The 8751-nt window shown below is 44.1% G+C and overlaps 1 protein-coding gene across 5 annotated transcripts in view; it reads left to right on the top strand.

The window, feature by feature from the left end:
• Window positions 1-5328: 5328 nt before the first annotated feature.
• The window catches only part of INO80 (INO80 complex ATPase subunit), a 122731-nt gene continuing 119308 nt past the window's right edge, over window positions 5329-8751 (top strand). For 2 of the 5 annotated variants that reach the window (XM_055537411.1, XM_055537408.1), the window contains exon 1: window positions 5329-5880. The gene's annotated coding sequence lies outside the window, so the exon portion shown is untranslated. Of the gene's footprint in view, window positions 5881-5918; window positions 6176-8751 lie in introns of those variants that run through there. The other 3 variants (XM_055537412.1, XM_055537409.1, XM_055537410.1) reach the window with 3 other exon arrangements.

Genomic DNA, 8751 nt, shown 5'->3' with positions numbered 1-8751 from the left:
CATACTATCACCTTTACAGTATCATATGAGATGATGAATGTGAATGGAATATATAACATTAATACCAGATATATGTGGAGGTTTCTTAATCAGTTTAGCTATACATGTCTCATCAGTAGATATTAAATGCTGAGAAACTTGCTGTGAAAGATACTATTTACAGTTAGGAGTTATTTGCTGTTTCCTTCAACTTGGCCAGATTGCCTTTCTAGAAAGAAAGTATCTTTAGTAACAAGCTTCTCTAATTAATTCTTTATACTTCTCAAAGATCCTCCAACAACTGCTTTGTTTTCCTTCTCAGAAGACTTGAGTTTCCTGCTGATGTTCATTCTACAACTGTCAGGACATTTCATTCTCCACTCTGAACAAGACTCTCTTCCAGTTTGATTTTGGCTGCTCCATGCTTACCGTGTGATAAAACTCATTTCACTATTTCATTTGGGATAGTTCCTGCATCAAATATTTCTAAGTGTTCACTGCCAATCACTGCAGATAGTGACTACAGCCATGAAATTAAAAGATGCTTGCTCCTTGGAAGAAAAGCTATGACAAACCAGTTATGGCCAATAACCATCAGTTTCTGGCCCTTGCTTTAATGTTTCAAGTGTGTACATTACAGATACCAGGCAGGATGCCCTTGTTCTTCACTTCACTGTTTTCCCTGGAATTCTTGTTAGCAGTCAGCATGGTGTGAAGTATCCCTTTTCTGGATGGAGCTGATGCTTCGTGGGGGCAGTTTCATGGTTATTATTGCTCATATGCTTGCCTTTCTTTTTCTGCTACATCTGAGAAGAGGTTGAGTTTAGACTTCCAACTCCTCCCAAGTGAAGTCCCTCTGTGTCCCCTGTGATTTCAAGTTGGGTAATGAATTTGAAAAGAGTATGTCTATTTTTAAAAATTAATTAATTTCTGGCTGCACTGGGTCTTCATTGCTGCAAGTGGGCTTTGTTAGTTTTGGAGAGTGGGGGGGTTACTCTCTCGAGTTGCCCTGAGCAGGCTTCTCATTGCGGTGGCTTCTCTTGTTGCGGAGCACAGGCTCTAGAGCACAGGGTTCAGTAGTTGTGGCCTAAGGGCTTAGGTGCCCCATGGCATGTGGAATCTTATCAGACCAGGGACTGAACTCGTCCCCTGCACTGGCAGGTGGATTCTTAACCACTGGACTACAGTCCAGAGTATGTCTTAAAATAGTTTTGTACTCTCATGTAAGTTCCTGCATATCCCTAATTTTGTCAAGATTGGAATCTATGAACTAGTGGACTAACTGCTGTGGTTATAAAAAAAAAAACTCTCCAAAGTGAAAAAGAAAACCAGACCATTGTGATTCCAAAGTCAACGGAAGACTATATTTCAGTAACGGAGATGAATATAGTTGAAAAGTTAAATGGAATTAAAAAGTATTTAACTTTTACTTTGAACTAATGTTAGGCTTACAGAGAATGTGGAAAAAAGATTTTCTGTATGTTCTTCACTCAACTTCCCAAATGTTAACATCTTACAGCAACAGTTAGAACTAGACATGGAACAACAGACTGGTTCCAAATAGGAAAAGGAGTACGTCAAGGCTGTATATTGTCACCCTGATTATTTAACTTCTATGCAGAGTACATCATGAGAAACGCTGGGCTGGATGAAGCACAAGCTGGAATCAAGATTGCGGGAAGAAATATCAATAACCTCAGATATGCAGATGACACCACCCTTATGGCATAAAGTGAAGAACTAAAGAGCCTCTTGATGAAAGTGAAAGAGGAGAGTGAAAAAGTTGGCTTCAAGCTCAACATTCAGAAAACTAAGATCATGGCACCTGGCACTTCATGGCAAATAGATGGGGAAACAGTGTCAGACTTTATTTTTGGGGGCTCCAAAATCACTGCAGATGGTGATTGCAGCCATGAAATTAAAAGACACTTACCCCTTGGAAGAAAAGTTATGACCAACCTAGACAGCATATTAAAAAGCAGAGACATTACTTTGCCAACAAAGGTCCATCTAGTCAAGGCCATGGTTTTTCCAGTAGTCATGTATGGATGTGAGAGTTGGACTATAAAGAAAGCTGAGCGCCAAAGAACTGATGCTTTTGAACTGTGGTGTTGGAAAAGACTCTTGAGAGTCCCTTGGACTGCAAGGAGATCCAACCAGTCCATCCTAAAGGAAATCATCCCTGAATATGCATTGGAAAGATTGATGTTAAAGCTGAAACTCCAATACTTTGGCCACCTGATGCGAAGAACTGACTCATTTGAAAAGACCCTGATGCTGGGAAAGATTGAAGGCGGGAGGAGAAGGGGATGACAGAGGATAGATGATTGGACGGCATCACCAACTCAATGGACATGAGTTTGAGTAAACTCCGGGACTTAGTGATGGACAGGGAGGCCTGGTGTGCTGCAGTCCATGGGGTCACAAAGAGCTAGACACTACTGAGCAACTGAACTGAACTGAACCTTAGCACAGTAATCAAAACAAGGGAATGAACATTAGTACATTAGGAGCTAAATTAGAGACCTTATACACATGTCACCAGTTTTCCCACCAATGTCCTTTTTTCTTTACAGGATACCATATTACATTTAGTTGTTATTTCTTCCTAGTCCCTAGCAGTCTAAAATTGCCCTGAGATCCTTCCTTGTCTTTCATGATCTTGACAGTTTTGAAGAGTATTGAGAAATTATTTTTTGGAACATCCCCCAATTTCAATTTGTCTAATTTTTTTGTGTGTGATTGAACGAGATTATACATTCAGCAAGAATACCACAGAAATGATCAGTGATCAGGACTTAGCACTTCCATTTCAGGGGCCAGAGTTCAATCTCTGGTCAGGAACTAGGATCCCACAAGTTGTCCAGTGAGGCCAGAAAAAAAAAAAAGAATGCAAGACTATTAGATTGGAAAAAACTGAACTTTAATGTGGAAGTCATAGATGAAAGATTAGAGTTGTATATCAAAAGTTCTAGGACAGAATGGGGAGGGGGGCAGAATAATGCTATCCCCCCAAGGATATCCACGAAACATGTGAATAAATTAAATAGAATGTGATCAACTATAAGCATGCATGCTCAGTCATGTCTGGCTCTTTGTGACGCCATGGACTGTAGCCTGCCAGGCTCCTCTGTCCATGAGATTCTCCAGGCAAGAATACCGGAGTGGGTTGCCATTTCCTTCTCTAGGGGATCTTCCCCACCCAGGGATCAAACCCACGTCTCTTGCATCTACTGTATTGGCAGGCGGGTTCTTTACCACTACTGCCACCTGAATATATTAGGTTACAGACAAGGGGGAATTAAGGTTTCGGGTGAGCTAAAGGTTACTAATCAGTTGATTTTAAAATAGGAAGATTATCCTAGATTATCTGAGTGGCCCTGTTGTAATCACAGGGATCCTTAAAGGGTTAACAGTTGGTCTGATGTAACATGATGTAACATGAGAAATAACAAACTGTCATTTCTGCCTTGAGATAAAAAGAAGGGCGTCAGAAGCCAAGGAATGCAAGTAGCCTCTGGAAGTTGGAAAAGGAAACACTTTGCAAGAGCCCCCATAAAGGCAGCCCAGCCAACACCTGGATTTTGGTCCAGTTTGAGACTGTCAGACTTCTGACTTACAGAATGTAAGCTAATAAATTGGTGTTAAGCCACTATTCGGAGAAGGCAACGGCAACTCACTCCAGTACTCTTGCCTGGGAAATCCCATGGACGGAGGAGCCTGGTGGGCTACAGTCCATGGGGTCACGAGGAGTTGGACACGACTGAGCGACTTTCACTTTTCACTTTCATGCACTGGAGAAGGAAATGGCAACCCACTCCAGTATTCTTGCCTGGAGAATCCCAGGGATGGAGGAGCCTGGTGGTCTGCCGTCTATGGGGTCGTACAGTCGGACATGACTGAGGGGACTTAGCAGGAGCAACAGCAAGCCGCTCTTCTGTAGTAATTTTTTAGCTCAGACAAAGAAAACAAACTGACTACCTACATCAGAACTTTAAGGGATTCTACATCTTGGTCCCTCCCTAGTTTACTGACTTTTCCCCCTTTATTCTTTTCCTTTTGATTTCGGCTCCAGTCAGCTGGTTGTTACTTAAATATTATCTCAGTTGATTTTAGGTGTTTATGTTTCTGGGTATGTGAAACATAGGGTTCTAAAAGACAGTCTTATACAAAATTGCCACTCCCCTGTTAATCCTGCAACCTTGTTCCCATTCTCCCCTTCTCCCCACCCTTCTCATAAAGGACATAATTCACTTTATCTTCTGGTGTATCCCCCGACTCCTCCCCCTGACAAATGAGCAGGTGTTGACTCCTCTCCCGGACAAATGAGCAGGTATTTGTGTGTGTTCTTACATCCCCTTGTCTCTTTCACAAAAGGTGTAATTAAAAAAAATACTTATTAATCTGCATCTTGTCTTCGTTGCATACATGGGATCTTCGTTGCTCCACTACATGCAGGATTTTAGTTTCCCAAAAAGGGGTTGAATCCTTCTGCATTGCAAGGATTCTTAACCACTGGACCACCAGTAAAGTCCCCAGAGAGTGTGTAGTACTTTTGCCTTTAAGCAAATTTAACTTTTCAAAGTCCGGCGAATTTGGCACAAGAAGGCTACTTACGACTTTAAGCGAATGTTGTTTTAATGATAAGGGCCAGAATTAAATGAATTAAAACATGAGACATGAGGGAAATGAAATAGTTAACTTTCAGTAAGTTTTTCTAATCCTTACCTGCAGTTAGACTGTACACTATCTCATCACAGATGCTGGTAACCGAGTTGCATTAATTTTAGTAAATTTGGGCAGCAGAGGGTGCAAACTGTTGAGCTGGCACAGACAGGTCAATTACTCCCTTTTCGGAGGTTCATTGGGTGGGTGTTAGAATACTGAGACATTTCTGATGACGGGTCTGTGTATTCCCAGGTGCTTGAATCCTAAAACCTTCACTTAGGTACCTTGCCCAACTGTGCCACAGCATCGCAGTTTTGGTCCCTGAGCCCAAACTGGAGCCCCAAACTACTGTGTTAAGAGTGGTCCTACAGAGCAGGGCCTTCCCCACAATATACGACCCTGCCCAAAGGAACCAAAAACAATGTAAAATATCACACCTGAGCCTATACTTTTCCTCAAGTGAACTGAGCAGTGTTTGGTAGCCGTTAACAAACTAATCACAAGTACCCTCCCACTTCCATCTGCAGCAACAAACATTCCCAGGATCCCGGGCCGTTTGGACTGACGTTACTTCCGGGAAAAGTAACCTTTCTTTGGCGGTTGCAGATCAGACAGGTCTCGCGACATTTGCTCCCGCGAGATCTGCTTGCTCACTCTAGCGATGACATCCTCCTCCTCCTCCCCGCCGCCTTTCGGCAATCTTCGCCAGTCCCAGCCCCGACCAATCTGCCCTCAGATGGCATGGATCAGGGTCTTCCCCTGAACCCCGGTCCGCGCGGGGCGTCAGGCGGCAGCGGCGGGGTGCGAGCTACACGAGGCCGACAGCAGCGGCACTGCGGACGGCCACGGGCTGGCGACGAGCAGTGAGCGTGGGCGGGGCGGGGGTAAGCCCAATGAGTAGCGGCTCGATTGTTCTGGCCTGGCTATGGCGCCTCTCCTCCCCCCCGCCATGGCTCCCCGTGTCCCTGCTCCGCTCCTCTCAGTGAGTGAAAGTGGCCGCCGCCGCCGCCGGCCCAGCGCCCGCAGCCGCCTCAGCGCCGCCGCCATCTTGGGGTCCCAGGAGCCGCCGAAGGAGCGAGCTAGGAGCGTCCACGCCCAACGCAGTCACCGTCCCACGGCCTCAGAGAGCGAACCGCGGCTCCACCGTCGGCGGGGCGACCCCCCCCTCCGGACCCCGCCCGCACCCCGCCCCCCCTCCGCCGCCGCCGCGGCGGCGGGGCCCGGCGGCCCGAGGTGAGGCGACTAGACGTGGGCGGACGAACGGAGGGGGGGTTGTGTAGGCCCCGTTGCGCCCCTCTCTGTGGGCGACGACTGGGCCTCGTCTTAAAGGGGCCGTCGCCCCCGGCCCTGGGATTTGTTGGGGTTAGTAGGGAGGATGGGTGTGGACACTCCTCGCAGGGTTGGGACCTCAGGGATCTGGGCCTTGTTCTTACTCTCTCCTACCTCTGGAGACCCGGGGTCACGCGGTGACCTCGGCCAGCTTAGAAAGCCCGTGGGGTGCCCACACGTGAGGAGTGTGTTAGACCAGGTGCACGTGGGACCCGGTGGGGCGGTGTCGGCTAACACGTGTGTGGGTTTGGGGGTGGGGTGGGGCAGGGCGGGGGCTGGTTGGGCCCGAGTGGGAACCGGGTGTGGACTGCTGTATTTGTCCTTTTAAACAGATGAGCTCTAAGGGCTTGATAGTGTGTCAGTTTACGGGAGCGAGTTGGGATCTGGGTGAATGGCCCATTTTGCTTGTTGGTGTTGGCTGGGTGCAGCCTAACACGTGCGCACACTTAGGAGTGTGTAGGTGTCACCCCTTCTAGGCTTTTTGGCCTTTGTAGGGTGTCTAGGCAAGTGTCATCCAATTTGACGTTCCTTCTTGAGGTCGCTGTTGAAAACTACTACTTCCGTAATCAGCGAGGGTGGAAGCCCCCTACAGTTTAGGAGTGAGAGGTTCTAAGAAGGCACTCACTATTTTAGCTTAACAGCCAGCTCTGCCGAATTCTTTGATTCAAACACTGTCTAGTTGTATGTTCGTGTACTTGTTGGTAGAATGGAAGAAGAAATGAGGTGGTTGACTTTGCTAACATTTTAGGTAACCAGCTTACTTTTCCAATCAATGACTTTCATGATTTCCTTTCCCAAAGGGAATTTTCATTGTGGTTTACAAGTGGCGGCTTTTTGTAATTCATTTTTAAAGTAACACCTTTACTGAGCTATAATTCACATACCAAAAAGCTCCGCCTTTTAAAGTGTACAATTCCATGATTTTTAGCATACGAATTGAGTTGTATAGCTAGCACAGTGCACTATCTAACTGATCACTCCAAAAAGAAGCCCCCTTAGCAGTTACTCCCTTCTCCTCTTCACCCAACCCCTAGCAATCACTAATCTCTTTTCTGTTTTTGTAGATTTGCCTACTCTGGATATTTCATATAAACAGAATCATACAATATGTGTCCTTTTGTGGGTATCTTCTTTCACTTAACTCTTTTCAAGGCTGTTTCATGTTGTAGCATGTATCAGGACTTTGTTTCTTTTTGTTGCCAATTAGTGTTCCAATTCTGGTTGTGTTTTATTCTTGAAATTCTCAATCTTTTCCTATAAAACATTTATTTGGTTATTATATATGGTAAAAGTCACATACTTAACTAGATTCTAAAATAAATTTGTATTTTTGAGAGTTAAATTCCATTGTTTTAGTTTTCTATGTTTTCCTCTATAATTTGTTTCAGAAGAATCCGAATCAATTTTTAAAGGTCTGTTTTTTAATAGGAAAAAAACTAATGTAACGAGCACAAATATGATTATAAATTTTATGACTAATAAAAACATTTTGAGTACATCAAGGTACAAATGTGATTCAGGCTCAGCTACAGACCTAAAGCTGTGATGTTACAGTTTCACTTCGTGAAAGTTTGTCATGGTACTACCAAGGGAAGGTATCATTAAACAGTTTTTGACTGCCGTTAACTTGTGTAGACATAGGATGAGGGAAGGACTAATAGGCATCTTTTCTGCCCACAAGGTTAAAACTGGCTTGGGGATTTAACATGTTAACATAAAGTTCACACAAAATACAAATGCTGGGATGCATTGAGTTTTAGAGTGGATAAGATTTGGATAAGATTGGTAGGAATTGGATAAGATTAATAGGAAACTTTGAATTTGTGTAGGAAAATAAGTGAAATTGGTGACAGGTTTGCTTCTTAAGCACAAGGATTTTGATACACTAGGTTGTAGCCTGCAGAAGACTGAGAAGAGCATAGTTGTTAATACTTACTAAATACCTTATATGGGCACTGATCTAATCAGCAGGGCTCCTGTTCTACCTCATACCGTCACCTTGGCAGTTAGGATTTCAGCATATGAGTTGGGGGAGTGAAGGGACCTAAACATTTGAACTATGGCTGTGTATTAAGTGCGAAATTTCAGTTGTAGAAGCACTGGATTCTCTTGCTAATTGTAGTACAGTAGGTTTGCTTAGAGTTGAAAAGTTGGTCACAAAGAAGTTTAATGCCTGGGTTTTGTAAGTACATAGGAGAGATTTCCATATGTGTTAGGTCAGAAGTAGGATATCAGTAATAGCCAACTTCATTGACAAATTCGATGTGAAAAAAATCACTGGGACTAAATGCTGTCTTTTTTTTTTTCTTTAAAATTTGGCATGCATCTTGTGGTATTTTAGTTCCCCAGCCAGGGACTGAACCTGAGCCTTTGGCTGTAAAAGCAGAGTCGTAACCACTGGACCGCCAGGGAATTCCCCATATTTTAAACTGACTAAAAGACAATGAATAAACTGTGTGACATGCCTTTGTAAACCTTCATTACCAGGTTTGGTAACTGTGTGATGGTGTGGGAGCAGTATCCTTACATTATTTATGTGCTTTGAACCCCTTGATAGTCTAAAGAAACCTGTGAACCCCTTCTCAGAATTTGATTTTTCAAATGTATAAAATATAGTTCACGTTTTAACAACTAGTGATTGTCCTGCTCATACTGCTGTGGTATGCTACGGAAACTACATTCAGAATAGAAGAAAATGTTAATTTCAGTTATAGGTTAGTGATAATAAGGATGTACGTTTTTTCCCATCCAACTTCTTGGACCCTAGTTTAAAGA

The sequence above is a fragment of the Bubalus kerabau genome, chromosome 10 (genome assembly GCF_029407905.1).
Source record: "Bubalus kerabau isolate K-KA32 ecotype Philippines breed swamp buffalo chromosome 10, PCC_UOA_SB_1v2, whole genome shotgun sequence".
Taxonomy (NCBI): domain Eukaryota; kingdom Metazoa; phylum Chordata; class Mammalia; order Artiodactyla; family Bovidae; genus Bubalus; species Bubalus kerabau.
Note: the sequence above shows the minus strand (reverse complement) of the source record. Positions and strands in the feature narration are given on the sequence as shown.